This window comes from Kogia breviceps, chromosome 6, assembly GCF_026419965.1.
Source record: "Kogia breviceps isolate mKogBre1 chromosome 6, mKogBre1 haplotype 1, whole genome shotgun sequence".
Classification (NCBI taxonomy): Eukaryota; Metazoa; Chordata; class Mammalia; order Artiodactyla; family Physeteridae; genus Kogia; species Kogia breviceps.
Genome location: NC_081315.1, coordinates 35,133,686 through 35,150,701, shown reverse-complemented (window position 1 = coordinate 35,150,701; position 17,016 = coordinate 35,133,686). Strand labels below are relative to the sequence as shown.

At 40.2% G+C, this 17,016-nt stretch overlaps 1 pseudogene; it reads right to left on the bottom strand.

Moving 5' to 3' along the window:
- Positions 1–8,155: 8,155 nt before the first annotated feature.
- On the bottom strand, positions 8,156–8,254 carry LOC131759010 (U6 spliceosomal RNA; annotated as a pseudogene).
- Positions 8,255–17,016: the final 8,762 nt, after the last annotated feature.

Sequence of the window (17,016 nt, the reverse complement as noted above, 5' to 3'; positions counted from 1 at the left end):
TATAAATATAAATATTAAATTGTATAAAAATATAAATTTGGTTTACTAGCAAGACCGCTTCCACAGAGCTGAAGATAGTTTCTCTTAAATCTAGATTCAGCCTATCCTCTACCAGAATATTATTATTTTGGTCTTAGAAGTTGTGTTTATAATTTTTGTTTAAGAATTTGTTCCTGGGGACTTCCCTGGTGGTTCAGTGGCTAAGACTGTGCTCCCAGTTCAGGGGGCCTGGGTTCGATCGCGTTCGCATGCTGCAACTAAAGATTCCACACACTGCGACTAAAAGATCCCGCAAGCCACGGTGAAGATCCTGTGTGCCACAACTAAGACCCGGCATAGCCAAATAAATAAATAATTTTTTTTTTTTAATGAATTTGTTCCCACTCAGGCGGGTAATGAAATCATATTATATGTGCAGTTGCAACTTTCCTTTGCCTCACCTTGAAGGCAAAGGAAAGCAAAGGAAGCAAACTGTATTGAATTTTGTGCACTGACATCTGAACTATAATGCAGCCCTTTCACATAAAGTATTATTTGAGATGGAGTTCAGCAAACACCATGACTGTTTCGAGTAGTTGGTGGAACCAGACCCCATTAGTGTAAAGGATGCAGATTATCCTATGTTAAGAACGGAATTCTCACTCACAGGCACTGTTTGTGTATATATGTGTGTGTGTTGACACATGCCACGTGGAAGTCTGATGGTTGCAATGCAGGGACTTGGAAGTATAGTTGGGCTTTGGGTTCTAAGAGTAGCTACTTATGATGGCAGCTGTTAGTAAATGATTATAAACTAGTGGCCCACAGTCCCATTGGAACCCATAAAAAAGTTTGATTTGGCCATGGCAGTGTCATTTAAAAAAACAAAAAAAAGAATCAGGTACCAGTGTTGAAAAATAAAGTTTCATTTAAAAATATGACTTTCAGACTTTTCTTGCAAAATCAGATCTGGCAAAACTAAGTCTTTGTTCCCACCAGTCAACAATCAGTTGGCTCTAAACAGCAGCTTCTCCCTTTAAATCAGGCGTGTACTAGCCAGTTCACCAACATTCTCGCCCATATTATTCCTGATATTGCAGCCAAATGTCATGGCCACTCTTCTTACACCACACAGCCTTCACACCTTTCCATTACCAGCCAGACCTCTGTTGACATTTGAGTTCACAACTGCTATGCCACCCAAGCCTTGCAGAGGTCCTAGCAGGGTCTCAACCATCTTATGGAGAATTACAAGAACAGTGTCCCCTTCTAGGAGCTGGGCAGTTAGAGGCAGAGTGGCAGTCTGATCAACTTCACTAGCAGCAAAGGTAACAAACATCCCCTTGGCCAGCAGGATGGGAAGGCTGCAGAGGAGGACCAGACTGCAGCAAAGCTCCTGGTCACATGCAAAGCAGGATCCTGGACACTCTCCAAACAGTGTGGTAGATAAGTGGGTGCTAATATGTGGCAAGTGGATAGACAGTCTTTTCCCGTAATCATCCAGACACAAAAAGAAAAGGTAACCTCAGTTTGTAGTGACAAGCTGATGAAGCTGCACAAGTTGGGGAAGGAGAGGGGAGGTCATCTCACAGTCACCCCTTCACATTTACCTACAACCATTTTCTCACTTGTTTTTCACTCAGTCTTAACGTCTTTTTTTTTTTTTTTTTTTTAAATATTTATTTATTTATTTATTTATTGTTAGGTTGGGTTTTTGTTGCTGCACGCGGGCTTTCTCTAGTTGCGGTACGCAGGCTTCTCATTGCGGTGGCTTCTCTTGCTGCAGAGCACGGCCTCTAGGCGCACGGGCTTCAGTGGTTGTGGCACACGGGCTCAGTAGTTGTGGCTCGCGGGCTCTAGAGTGCAGGCTCAGTAGTTGTGGCACACGGGCTTAGTTGCTCTGTGGCATGTGGGATCTTCCCAGACCAGGGCTCAAACCCATGTCCCCTCCATTGGCAGGCGGATTCTTAACCACTGCACCACCAGGGAAGTCCCAGTCTTAACTTCTTGAGAAGGCATGTTGCCAGGCTTTGGCTTTAAAAAGAACAGAAATCAAGCAGTTTTCCTTTGGAGTCAGTATATAAGGAAAAAAATAAAAATAGTAACAAAATTAATGGCTACAGGGCATCACCGATTCAGATATGGGTCACACCTTCTCACAGAGAACACATCTTAAAACTTATACTTTCCTCTGTTGCGTGAATGTTTAATCTGTATGAATATTTTGCACACATGTGTAGTAGAACTGTATAGAAGAGAATTCTGGGACTTCCCTGGCAGTCCAGTGGTTAGGACTCCATGCTCCCAATTCCGGGGGCATGGATCTGATCCCTCATCTGGGAAGAGCCTGCATGCTGCATGGCGCAGCCAATAAAGAAGAGAATTCTGTATGTTAAAAAATTGACAATGTACAAGTCTGTATGTTTGTATTTGCATTTGGAAGGATCTGCTGCCCTGCAGTTCAAGACTGAGAATTTTAACAGGAGGTGAACTATCTGGATTGGATGTAATGTGGAAGTGGGGTGAGTACCTTCTATTTGGAAGGAACTGCTTAAACACAAGAGGTGAAGCTCCAGCTGAGCATCATTATCCAAGGAGAAGTAGTATTTTAGTTCTGATGGAAAGTCACTAAAGAGTCATTGTGAACTCAAGCTGTGCAATGTCGTACAGACTACAACGTGTCAGAAAAGAACAAGCAAAGGATAACAAGGCTTCTGTGTGTTGGGTTATTTTTAACAAATTCATTCTATTGATGTGACTAGGTTTTAATTCATTTTATAATTATGAAAAGTACCTATACAAAATGTCTACTGATTATAAATTTTGTGTAATCTATAAGTATATTGTAAATGAAAGTGCAGCATATGCAGAGAAACAAGTGCTTTTGTAAGTGTAAACAGAGAGAGGAAATAGCTGGCTATAGAAAGTGTCCATGTGCAACTTTACAAAATAGTGTCAAATTGCTCCCCAATGTAGTTTATCAATTTACATTCCCATCAGTAGTATGTGAAAGTTGCTGTGTTCATCCATGGTTATTTCGGTCATTATATCTCAAGTACCTAGCACAATGCTGAACACATAGTAGGAGGATAAGTGATGTCTGATGAATGAATGAATGAATGAGGACCACGGTTTGTTTACCATTGGGATAGTCCAAAACACAGGTCCAGCACCAGCTCCAACAAAAGGCAAGTAGGAGCAGAGCCAGCATTACACAAGGGTCTGCTCAGAGAAGCAAAGTAGAACATACTACCTGGAAAGAATGGTGGCAAGAAAACAATCAAATCCCAGGTGAGAAAAATGTAACAGAAGATGGCCAAGGCATGGCAGGTAGGCAGTCTGTCAGTAGGCCATATGCAGAGATCCAGGCAGCAATGTGACTACCTCAGTGAGCTCTTACCAGTGGGAACCTTAACTCTGAAGGCAAGACCCCAGTTTCTGGAAGGCAGTGTCCTAGAAACTATGGGCTTTTAGCGGGGAAAGATAGTAGGATGCAAAGGACTTTAAGGAGGATGGGGCATTGAGTGGAACTAAAACAATCCCAGAGCTAGAAATCAGAGTGGGTCTGCCAGACCATCTATGCCTTTATTCTTAGCCCTAGACCCACAGTGTTCACAGATGTCAATATATTTCTGGCTGTAGTTCAAGATCTATGGTGTCAATCTTAAAATATTTCTTTCCTGTTCATAATTCATTTTACCCTGGCCACCTTCTCACTGACTGCCATCATTTGTATTCCATTCCTTTCTCTGTCTAATCTTTCCTGCTTTGTAATTCAGTCATTTGCTCCTGGTTGCCATCATTAATACCAAATTGTGGTTTCCCAATTTTAGCTCAATCCACTGATGTGTTTATTCCAAGTTAATCTGCTAGTATTGACTGTCCTCCTCACACACTTTATTGTTTATGGGATATTTCTGTATCATCTTCCTTGTATTACTCACTTCAGGAAGGATTATTTTCCAATACAATGGCAGGGGAAAGGGAAACCAAAAGATGATCAGATATTGGGAACACAAAAGAATTTTAAATTTATCTAAAGTTCTGAGAGAAAGAATACCTACAGTAGTGGCTCGACATTCATTGACTTCGACAGTGCTAGGACTATGTTTTCCAAAGAAGTAGGCACACAGTATCAGGAAGTCAAAACACAGTCACAGCATATTATGATGGTGAAACAATGCAAATGATAACATTGTCTGCAGTCTTCCATCTTTGTTCTATGTGTCCTATAATAAGGATATAACATAACATTGTTTCTTTGTCATCCCCTAATGTCCCTATATACTGAAGAGATAGGGTTACATTTTATTCTTTAATTGGATCACATTAAGTTTTAATTTGATGGTTAAAAAGTTCAAAGAATGTGCAATGCATAACCATATTTAATAGGCACATAAATGTCAATTAATGAAGGGAGAAATTTTACTTATCTCTGAAAGCATTGCTGATTTAACTGAGGGACTTGAACTTTAGCTATACTCAGAGATATGTACTTCATTCGTCTACTGTAAGACTGGACACTATGAGCTCTTTCACAAATTTCCCTAAATCAATAGTTTCTTGGAATATTGACAAATGAAATATTCACTACCTTCACTCCTTTCCTGGCACTCATAGGGCATATCTGAAATATTGGACAAGCATTTGTACCACCAATACAATGTAACAGATCTCAAACATTAAGTATATAGAATGCAGAATTAAATTGAGAATTTTTGATCAGTCCTATTCTACAAAATCCAAGCTTATGCCTACTACCATACAGTAGGCACTGGTTGGGATTCAGGTCTCACAGTCTCTCCTTGGTCTGTAGAATCTATGAGCTGGGTCTCACCATGAGGTCAACAAGTGTCTCTTTAACAGGCTACATTTCCCATCCTTTTCACTGTTGGAACTCAATGAGATTATCCATTAAAATAATGACACTGAACCTGGCACACAGTAAGCTATTGGTTCATTCATTTATTCATGCAACAAATATTTATTCCTACAAGTATTCCTAATGCAGGAACCTAACACTATGGTCTGTGCTGGAATTCAATCTAAAATATGTTATACATGTATCTTAAAAACTTGCATGCTACCATGTGGATATACAGATCTATCTATTGAGAGAGAGACAGACAGAGAGACAGAGACAGAGACAGAGAGAGAGGGAGAGAGAGAGAGAGAGAGAATGTATATTCTTCTTAGTCAGGAGTAGAATATTTTGTAACTGCATAGCATTGCCCTTGGATATCTTAGAAATTACTTAAAGGAAGGAAAAGAAGAAATATAAGGAGGAGGAGGAAGTGAGAAAAAGAAAGAGGAAGAGGACGAGGAGAAAAAAACACTAATCCAATGGAATTTTGAAATGATTCCTTTCTGTTTTCATTTTCTTTACAGTCTGTTTTTTTTTTAACTAATTGATATACATTCTAGTTTTCTTGTTTTGTTTTTATCTTCTCAAATTTTTCCAATTATCATGTATAACTTTAGAGAGTATGCAAAAATATATATATATACTGGAAAAACTGAAGAAACAAGATAAATTTGAAGTTATCAGTTATCACCAGAGCCCAGCTGGGCCCTTAGATACACTTGGTGTATGGGCCTAGAAGAGCCACCCTCTTTGGCAAACTGTAGTCTGCTGACCTTGGCAGCTGAAGTGAGGGTTGCTGCCTGAGGCACAGGCATTACGAGGTAATAACAACAGGTAAAATTAAATGAGGGTGATGACAACCAAGAAATAGATGAGCCAAAAAACCATCCCAGGATACTTTCAATCTACTAAAAAAGGAGTAGGATGACTGGAAAGCATTAATAGTCAAAGGCAAGATGTACTCTGCTCTCAAATCAACCACAGCGAGGAACCAGACAAATAGTTAATAAATCTTGTCCAAAGAAAAGAAATAAGGAATTCAAATCTTCCTTATCTGAAAACTCTCTCATCTGTTCTCCACTATTTATTTGTCAATTTACATCCTTACCTGGATTTTAAAATAATTTAAGATATCTCTTTTATTTCCTCTGGAAAGGGATATGCATTAATAATTTATGCCTTGCCTCCCTTTTTTTTGAAAAGCAGTATAGCAATGTTTTTAATGGATTAATTGCCAAATGGTCCTGACACATCCACCTGTGTATACACAAGCTCACATTAGGCATGACAAATGCAGAATGATATGTAGAAACTGACCTTGGCAAAAATCCTGACATGTGGCATGTGCCATTATAGGAAACTTGCCTAGCACAGCATGTATGCAACTAGAGAGTTTGCCTTAAGAAAAGTGCTATGGGTACATATATTTTGCTATTTCTTCTGAAAAGTGCTTTGAAAATATTCATTTACATCACACAACAGAGACTTGTATCCAGAGAGGTATGTCAAAGTAAATTATGCATTAGAAATATTTGCCAAAAGAATAAATCACTTTTCTTAGATCAGCCTACTATCTAAAAGTTTTCCCCTCACATTGCAGAAGGATAAATATTACAAGGTGAAAAGGAATATATACTTTCTATAATGCTTGTATACAGTCTTCCTAGAAGAGAAAGCTGAGACATTTGGGGGATCTTTCTATAACATTTTAAAATACTGGTTATATAAATGCATATATTTCAACTAAATTATGGCCAATGTTCAGACTAAGGATGAAATAATCAGTAAGATTTGTAACATTTTTTTTCTGCCTCTAACTCTCAAAATTAAGTTTTCCCTTGATTAGACTTCTTAGTTCAATAAGTATTTATTGTTTTATTACTGAAAAATGATATATATAAGATCTTATGCTAAAAGGTAGCATAGAAAATGCAAATACAAAAAATAAGCAGATGTCTTTCCTTGTAAACAAGCACTCAGTTGGAGTTTCTATAAATATTGCAAACCAGACTGGCAGACTTTTCTATATTAATATCTCTCACGGGGGTGGGGTTAGTAGAGGGTTGGAAAGCCTTAGCTTAAAACCATTTAAGTACTCCAAACAAGGCATGATTTTCCACTTAAGCAATACTTCATTTTCAATGGAGACAGTGAAACCTGCTTAAACCAGACTACCATTGGAGAGTTTTAAAAAAAGATGTTGTTTAAGAATCGGAACCTGCTGTATAAAAAAATAAATAAAATAAAATAAAATTTAAAAATTAAAAAAAGAAAGAATCAGAGACAATCAGAAACAGAAAAATAGAATTGACCGATTCCTATAGAAAAGTTGTTATCTTGCCAGGGTTGCTTTTCTTAAAAGGAAATACTTTCCCCTTACTTCTATAAATGATATTTAGGCAAAGAGGGTTAGCAAATAGATTCCCTAAACCTTGGAGCTCATAGCTGGCCTATAGTTTTGCATTTCTGGTATTAAGTTCCTCATTCTAAAAACCGTGCATATGTTCATAGGTTGTTGGTTGTTGTTGGTTGAATAATAGAAGGTGGAGAGGAAATCCTTCCTACTCTTTTTTTTTTTTTTTTTTTTTTTTTTTTGCGGTACGCGGGCCTCTCACTGTTGTGGCCTCTCCCGTTGCGGAGCACAGGCTCCGGACGCGCAGGCCCAGCGGCCATGGCTCACAGGCCCAGCCGCTCCGCAGCATGTGGGATCTTCCCGGACCGGGACACGAACCTGTGTCCCCTGCATCGGCAGGCGGACTCTCAACCACTGTGCCACCAGGGAAGCCTCCTCCTCTTTTTAAAACTCCTCAATTCTAGAATTATTGTCTCTCCACCTACTCCTCTCTTTTCTACATGATGTCAAGGCCAAATGCTTTCCATCTGGAGGCCTTTGTTAACATCCTCATAATCCCAAGGAGAGGTTCCTTCTTATTTAAATCTCAGATGGCAAGGAAGAAGACAAAATTCCTGGTGACCCAACTCTATTGCAATTCAAGAGTAGAAATATAGGTCAAGAGGAAGACAGCATTCTGCCTTCAGATGCATCTTGCAAGGAGGCAAGGGTGTGGAGCACAGAGAAAAGCACCTCACCCACGTAAACAAAGCTGATGAGTGTGTGCTCAGCAGCTCGGGAAACTCCGCAGCCAACATCTTCTATGACACCTATGTTTATAGCTATAGCAATGGCACCATGTCAAAAAGGATTATTTCACTGTCACAATTCATTAAAGGCCAGCCTTGTTATGAAAAAATGTAAGCTAGGACTTTTTTTCCCCACCTTTATTGAGGTGTAATATTTATCTTGCATAACTGAAAAACAAAGAACACTTTACAAATTTAAGTGTCATCCTTGGTATAGGCTATGCTAATCTCCATATGGTTCCAATTTTAGTATATTTGCTGTGGAAACAAGCACTAGGCTTGCTCAGATTTTTATTTGGGGTGTTTGTATTTTTTAAATGATTATTTTGATATTATTTAGATCTGAAAAATCAGCAAGTCCCAAATTAACACACACACAGAAAAACAAAACAAAACACAAACAAGAATATAATAGTGGCTATCTTTACATGAGTTCTAAATTTTTAACTTATTTTGATTATCAGTATTATCTGAAGTTTCTGTAATGAGCATTTATTTACTATCTAGATGTTAAGAACAAACACTAAATTTACTTTTCGTCCAAAAAATATGATTATCCCATATCAACTGATTTTCTTCTTTCTATTTTAATGTAATTTTTCAAATGTTTACAATAAGTATATAGAATAAGAAAAAAGTAATAATTATTTTATTTCTTAAAAGACTTTGGTGATGAAATTGTTTATTTTTTTAGCCTGAGTGCTGGGAGCATAAGAAGATGGAATTTAGGAGACCAGCACAATAAAAAGGCTTAAGTACTCTATTAAAAATGATGAATCAGCAAAGGCAGAAGTATTATCTTACCAGTGTAGAAGGATGTTCTGGGCCCATCTGGGTAAGCTATAGTTCAGACTTAGGCAAATTCACCACTTCTACTAAAGTGAGCTGCTAGACCAAGTCCTATCCTCCATTCGGCCAGAAAGGTAGGCAACTAGAAAGCATTTGAAACAGAGATAGCAAGCCCAATTTATTCGTAGTATCAAGTACTGTTCCATGAACTGTCTGATCACTTATATAATGTTAATTTGAGTTAGAAATTAAGGTAAAAGGCCCAGAAATAACTTAAGGAAATTTGCAGGCCCTACACCACCACAATGTGCAAATCACTTCATCTCCTGGACCAAATTGTTTATTCATTAGTAAAATCAATATTTCTATGGTCTTTCTCAATTCTAATAGTCTATGATGTGTATTGTTTCATAAAAAATGAATTTACTCATATGCAGGAAATTCCTGTCCTCTGATTTCATTCTGGGAAATATTTGACCAAAGTGAAATTGATCTCAGAGAGGCAGCAGTGAGCGGTGGCGTGAAGCAAGATCTTAGTTCCCTGCCCAGGAATTGAACCTGTGTGGCCTGGATGAAAACCAGGAATCCTAACCGCTAGACCAGCAGGGGCAGAGGCTAGAAGCAAATTTTCCCTGGCTCTTGCCCCCCATGAAAAATGTATTTCTCGAGGATGCAAAAACTGTAAAAAATAGGTACAAAGTTTATTATTAGAGACCCAGTACAACAACAAGTGTGAGAGCACAGAGAGAAACAGTTCGTTTAGCCAAGACAGAAGCAAAGCAGAGATGCACACCCAGAGAGACAGAGTGTGGGCATCCTCCCTAATGAGGAGGAACACAGTAAAGAGGCAGTTAAGTCATTTATACAGGGCAGTTCTTTCAGGTCTTTGTTTACCTTTGGTCCATTATCTGGTTTCTTTTTCCACACCTGACCTGCCCTAGGACCCTTCCCAACATGGGTGTGCCACTTTTTCCAAGATGGACTCCAGCCCAGAGACCTATGGGGGGGCCCTTGGCATCACATATTATGGGATGGTGCCCCTTCCTTTTTGACCCCCAAGGAGCATTTCTGTGCATGGGCAGTGTGTCTCCCTTGCCCCAAGGACGGGAAATATATGACCTCTTGATCCTTTACTCAAACGAGGTTTAGCCCCTCTCTGTTCCTGCCATGACTGTTATCTTAAAGTGTCCTCAGAAGGCAAAGCCTGGCTATTTACCCTGTTTCTGTTGTTACTGCTATTTCCAAGTGTAAACAGGAGGCTGGTTGTAAATATCTAACGTGGAGCCCACCTGTCTCCTGTCTCAGGAAATGCAAACAGGAGGCTAGTTTTAAGTGTCCAGCCTGAAGCCCATCTTTTTCTCGCCCCAAGAAATGTAAGCAGGAGGCCAGTTTTAAATGCCTAGCCGGAGCCCATGTATCTCCTGCCTCAAAATTAATAGAGAAAAAAAATGTTGATGACTAATTATCATATAGACATAATAAAGCAGCTATCAGAATGTAATTTTAGTTGTGGTTCTTAAAGGAAAAATTCTTTAATGTCCACCCAAAATACTGCACAATGTTCTTTATGAGGGAAAACCCCAAAGTAGGCATCATTCAGCTAAGGCAACAACCCTTATAAATTCCTTTAGTTTTGTTCTGAACTGCCAAGGCAATCACATCATGTTGATGAAATCTTCAAACTTTGTCCCTCGGTGCCATCATGACAACATGCAAACATTTTAACAGTGTGTATGTTAATAACTGTTGTCACCTGCATAATTTCTCTAAGAGTTTGCCTACTAATCTTACCACTCACTTAGGTGGTTGTGAAACTGCTGATGTATGTAGTTATTTTTTTAAAAGCCCCAAGAGAGTAATTATACTATAAGGGTAGGTAGATAAATATAATTCAGAATTTTGACTCAGAGATCCCTACCTAGAAAGTCCCTGACAATGAAACTTTGTCAGAGAGACAAATGCTCTTATATATACAGGAGACACCACAGTGCCTGGAGAAGTGAGGGTGTAGTCACCCCAAAAAGAAGCGGTGGTGCTTTGGTTGCAAAGCCCTGGGGCAAATGCCAAAAGCTGGTGTTTTTCTGCAGCTTTCTTCCCTTTGCTTGTAGCCTTCCAAATGCTGCACACACTCACTCACAATAAAGTCTGAAATTATGAAAATCCCTGGGAATGAAATTGAGAATTTAACAGTTTCTCATTTTCAAAGAGCAAAGAATCTTTTTTATAGAGAAAAGGCAGTCATTTTTCAGTGGATTAATAAATCCTTTCATTCTTATCTGGAAAAAGGCCTCTTAGAAGTTGTTTGATCTTTCATATTCTTTCAGCTCAACTAGTCAATTGAACGTTGTTGTGTGATTTAGACATCTTTTTTCCTGCCATTGGAGCTAATGCTGTTGACTCATTTTTGTTGCCAAAGGTAAGTTCATATGCCTGATGCACAGTGAGGCCAAATAAACCCAAGCGTCAGAATATGGAGCAGAGAAAGGACCATGCAAGGGGAACAGGTGGCTGGTGCTCAAAAGACCTGAACTCTCCTATGGGTTTCAGGGAAGAGTTTCTGTAGGCAGAATTTGGGGGGAGGGCTGCAGGGTGTGTGACTTTCTTCTGGTTGGTTGGTGCCTCAATCATGAGCCTTCTGCTTCAAATTGGTCTGGAGTCTCAGCATGTAGTTACCATCCTCCACCTGGATGGGGGGCCTTAGTTCTAGAAGAACTCAAATGTATTGTTATGTGCATTCCTTGAGGGGGGAACTAGGGTTCTGCTTTCCTGCTGCACTATTGTTACTTGACTGCTTTTCCTTTGTTTCTGTGTTCTCTCATTTCCCTAATCACAAACTGTTTGAATCTGCCCTTTGGAGCTCAGGAAGTTCTAGGACGCTGAAGCCTTTTTCCTGCAAATAAGAAATGGGGGGTAGGGGAGGTGGGGACAATAACACAACAAGGCTTTTGTACCTGGGAGGGTCCCACAGGGTCCTGCTCAGTTTCAGTTTGAGGAAGCCACCATGAAACCCTCAGGTGAGGAAACACTGGTTGTTATTACTAAGTTGAGCAAGTTTTAAAACTAGTAACATGGAGAGAAAATGTCTAAAGTGTGAGTCAATCCTCTTCTTTTTTCTGAATAAGGACTTAAACTGTATAATAATTATAAGTGTGATCTAAAAAGGGGGGGATTATAAACTGAGTTGTAAGCATTAAGCTGGATATAATACAGCTGCTTCAAGTCAGATCTAGCTATTCATTTAAGACCCCAACAAGCATAAATATACTCATCTGGGAGGAAGTCATGCTCTGAATGATGAGTTCATGCTAAAGATTATATGCTCTAAAAACTGACACGTCTGTAAAGTTTCTCAAATATGATTTGATACACATATCTCCTCCTTGGTCTGCAAAGTCCACCTCTTTTGAGATTCTTCTCCATCCTGAGACTAAATTAGCCTTTTCCTTCTCCTTGCCCCCATAGTACATTATAGTTTTGAAACCAAGCAGGACCTTGTGGAGTCATCCTGGGTACAAAAGCCTTTCCTTTTCTAGTTTGTAGGAAAAAGGCTTCAGTCTCCTAGACCTTCCCTGAATTCCAAAGGGCAGATTCAAACAGCTGCAAGTCAGGGAAGTAAGGGAATGCAGAAACAAAGGAAAAGCAGTCAAGAAACAATGGTGCAGCAAGAAAGCAGAATCCTAGTTCCTCCTCAAGGAGTATACATAACAATATACCTTTGAGTTCTTCTACTGGAACTAAGCGCCCCCCCACCCCGCAGCTGGAGGATGGTAACTGCATGCTGAGACGCCAGACCAGTTGGAACCAGAAGGCTCAAGACTGAGATTCCTAGAACACTGCCCTTTTACCTCACCACCAACCAACCAGAAGAAAGTCACATACTCTGCAGCCCTCCCCCCAGATTTTGCCTATAAAATCTCTTCCCCGAAAATCGTTTGGGTGTTTTGAGCATGAGCCACCTGTTCTTTTTGCTTGGCCCTGCAATAAACCTTTCTCTGCTCCAAACTCCAATGTTTCCATTTGTTTGGCCTCCCTGTGCATTGGGCACACAAACTTAAGGTTCGGTAACAGATTCTGTTGCCAAATCTTGCCTTTCTGTGCACCGATGCCGAACAGAAATAGGAGACAGAGTTATGGAGGAGAAAGAAAGAGTGGCTTTATTTCTTTACCAGGAAAAGAGGGAACACAACTAACAATTCAAGAACTGTGCCCACTACACTGAGGAATAGGAAGAGGTTACAGAGTCAGGACTCGTGGTCAGAGGTATGTGATAAGGATCAAGGGAGTAACAGTCTTTTCTTCTTCCACAAAGTTTCAAAAGGGTGGGGTTGCTAGCAAGATTAGGGGGTGTGCAGGGTCTCCAGTGGTCAGGTTTTCTAATCTTGATGAGCTTCTCAGGTTCCTTTAATCTTGCCTCAGGTGGTTTCATGCCTGCTCTTCCCTTAATTAGCAACTGTTCCAATCTGCCCTTTGGAACTCAGGAAAGGTCACGGAGGCTGGAGTCTTGCCTACGAGAAAAGGGGGCCAAAAAGGCCTCTGTGCCCAGGAGCTGCACAGGGCCCTGCTTGGCATCAATTCTTCTGTTATAATCATAGTTAATACATATAGTGTTTACTATGTGCTAGACATTGTTCTAGGTTCTTTAGATAAAAGAACCTATTATAGGGCTTCCCTGGTGGCGCAGTGGTTGAGAATCCGCCTGCCGATGCAGGGAACACGGGTTCGTGCCCAGGTCCGGGAAGATCCCACGTGCCGCGGAGCGGCTGGGCCCGTGGGCCATGGCCGCTGAGCCTGCGCGTCCGGAGCCTGTGCTCCGCAATGGGAGAGGCCACAACAGTGAGAGGCCCGCATACCACAAAAAAAAAAAAAAAAGAACCTATTATAACTCTATGAGGAAGGTTCTATTATTTTCCCTATTGAGCAAATAAATGTTAAAATAAATGTTAAGTAACTCTTCAAAGGTCATGCACCCAGTAAATGAAACAACTGATTTGGAGCCCAGGCAATTTGGATGAAAAGTCTATGCTCTTAACCACTATGCTAACTATTTCACTGGATTATAACAGTCTCTTTACATTGTAGGTAATTGTGATATTATGATTTATAATAAGAAATATATAGTTGGTCTTCATCTCCGTTTCTGGTACAGAGCTCTTAAAACCCTAGGAATTTCCTAAGTGACTAGAGCCATAAAAGTGTCTTTTGTTACATTAATGAGTGACTTTGGGGAAGCCCCTAGATCACCTAAGGGTGGGGTCTGGTTGCCAGGGGAACCAACCACATGATTAGAAGTTTGGATCCTTTAATCCCACCTCCTGACCTCCAAGGAGAGGAGAGGGCCTGGAGATAGAGTTCAATCATCCTAGGCCAGTGATTTAATCATTCAAGCCTGCTGTAATGAAAAGGAAAGGGTTCCGAGAGCTTCCATGTTGCTGAACCAAAACACTTCCTCATCGTCTGTGCCAGGTCCCAAACTCCATGAGGACAGAAGCTACTTTGTTTAGGACCCTGCCCTATGTATCTCTTCTTCTGACTGTTACTACATATTTTTAAAAATATCCTTTGTAACAAACTGGCAATCTAGTGAGTAAATTCATTTCCTGAGTTCTGTGAGCTGCTCTAGCAAATCAGTCAAACCCAAGGGGGGTGGGCATGGAAACCTCTGATTTATAGCCAGTAGGTCAGAAGCACAGGGGACAACCTGGACTTGCAATTGGCATAGGAAGTGAAGGTCAGTCTTGTTGGACTGAACTGTTAAATCTGATGCTATCTCTGGATAGATAGTGTCAGCATTGAATTGAATCATGGGACACCCAGCTGGTGACAGAAAATTGCTGGATGGTGTGGGGAAAACACCCACAAAATGGAATTGGGGAAAGAATAATAGTCCTCCTTAAGAACTGACTGTTCATTCCTTGAGGGTAGGTATTATAACTTTCTCATCCTTATATCCTCACTGCTGAGCTTAATAGATTTTGTTGAAATGAATTGCAAACTCCTTACAGACTAGAATCTTTATTCTTTTTACACTCAGAGCATTCAGTGTACTTTGAATGCTCTGCACACTAGGAATGATAAATAAACATAGATAAAGAAATGAATTTATCTCCTTATGAATAGGGTAAATTTAAAAGAGAAGGGTAGCAAGTGCTGTAAAATTTAAAATATAAATGGAATTTATTTCAGAAACTGTTAAGGATTAAAAAGTCAGCAAATCTGACTCCTTTTCAAAAATTCGATGCTTCTTTCTCCTTAACAAACTCTCCAATAATTCACTTCTCTTAAGACCATATTTCCATCATCTTATGCACTTATAAACTTTTTCCTTGGAGTTCTTAACCATTCATGTTTTAGATGGGCAGTTCTGAGCCTTTTATCCTCCTGGGCACCGAAGCTGTACCCTTGGGTAAGGCAAACACATAATTCCCATCCATAGGGCTCACTAAAAGTACCTTAACATCCACAAAAATTTTTTAAGTCACTTATGTGACTCCTCATCTCCTCTCATCCCATCCCATCTAAGACCACTTCTTATCTTTCCCTTGCTTGTTACTGGCTTTTATTCTGTTTTGAAGAGCTAATAACCTTTTTCCATGTTTCTATTCTGTTAATTGAAAAAAAATGTACAACCTTAAATTTGAGAGTTATGTTTTATTTGGGGACATTACTGAGGACTATAGCATGGGAAGGCAGCCACTCAGATAGCTCTGAGGAAACTGCTCCAAAGAGGTAAGGGAAGAGTCAGGATATATAGGAGTTTTTGCTGGAAAAAAATATGTAGTCAAACATCAAAAGATTACTGCTAATTACCAAAAAAACCCACCTCAAGTTAATGATTTTAGTTCTTTTCCATATATGCAAAGATGAAAGAGTCTGGGCTTATTGAAATTATTCCTTTGATATGCATCTTAACTATGTAGGGCCAGTATCCTGTTTTTCTCCATCCTGAATTCCCCTCAGTGTGCATCGTTGGGGGCAACTGCAGTGGCTTATGGCTTGATGGAAGGCAACATGCATTGTTTTACCGGAATGGCAGGTAACATTCTTTGTCCACGTATTTACTTCTTTACTAATGATCCTATCTATGCTTAGAATATACTCTGCTATATTCCAAAGAATCCAAGAATTTCCTGTAATAAGATCCCCTTTCTTTTCTAACATTCCAACAGATAAAATTCAGACTTGTGCTTACATAATTTCTTCTGTATTGTATCTTTGAATGTGACAGTTACTGTATTTGCCATATCAAAATCTTGATTTGACAAAGCCACAATCCAAAGTTGGTCTAGCAGCTCTCTTCAGCAGCTATCTTCCAAATGTTAATTCAGGGAAGCTCCATTCTCAGAATTCTTCACTTACAGTCTTGGGGCAATGAAGAGAGTGCATAGAAAATTATGAAGGACATTTAAGGAGCCAAGTCTGGAAGTGGCACAAATGGCTTCTGTCCACAGTCTCTTTACCAGTCTGTCAACCTAAATAAAACTAGGAAACAATAATCAAGCAAAAAGTGTTTATTTGGGATCAAAGGATTACAATTCCCAGCACACAGATACACAGACTCAATTCAAGCAGTGTCCGCCAGGGAGTAAAAGTCAGGAGCTTTTTTTTTTTTTTTTTTTGTGGTACACGGGCCTCCCACTGTTGTGGCCTCTCCCATTGCGGAGCACAGGCTCCGGACGCGCAGGCTCAGCGGCCATGGCTCACGGGCCCAGCCGCTCTGCGCCATGTGGGATCTTCCCGGACCGGGGCACGAACCCGCGTCCCCCGCATCGGCAGGCGGATTCTCAACCACTGCGCCACCAGGGAAGCCCAAGTCAGGAGCTTTTAAAGGCAAAGAACGGAGGTTTGCATTACAAACAATTTTAATTGGAGTTAGAAGCTAGTCTTGGCTAAACATGACTGAGTTCTCAGGCTATCCTTAGGGAGAAGGGAAAGTCTGTTACTGTGACAAGTTGCAAGTATTCTTGCTGAGTCCTTGGAATATTTGTGGTTTGGCCTAGTTCAAAAGTTCATGGCTCCACCCAGTGAGGACCTGTGCAAGGTCCACCTCCTTAATGGCCTACCAGCTCCATTTTAAAACCCCTTGACGTAAGTGAATCCGTTTTGATTCACATTTCACAAGTCCTATGGCTTCAGTCTAGCTGATCTAACTGCAAGAGGCACTTTGAACTATAGCATTCCCATATTCCCAAGAGGAGGGAATAAGATTAGAGAGCATTGGGCTTCCCTGGTGGCGCAGTGGTTGA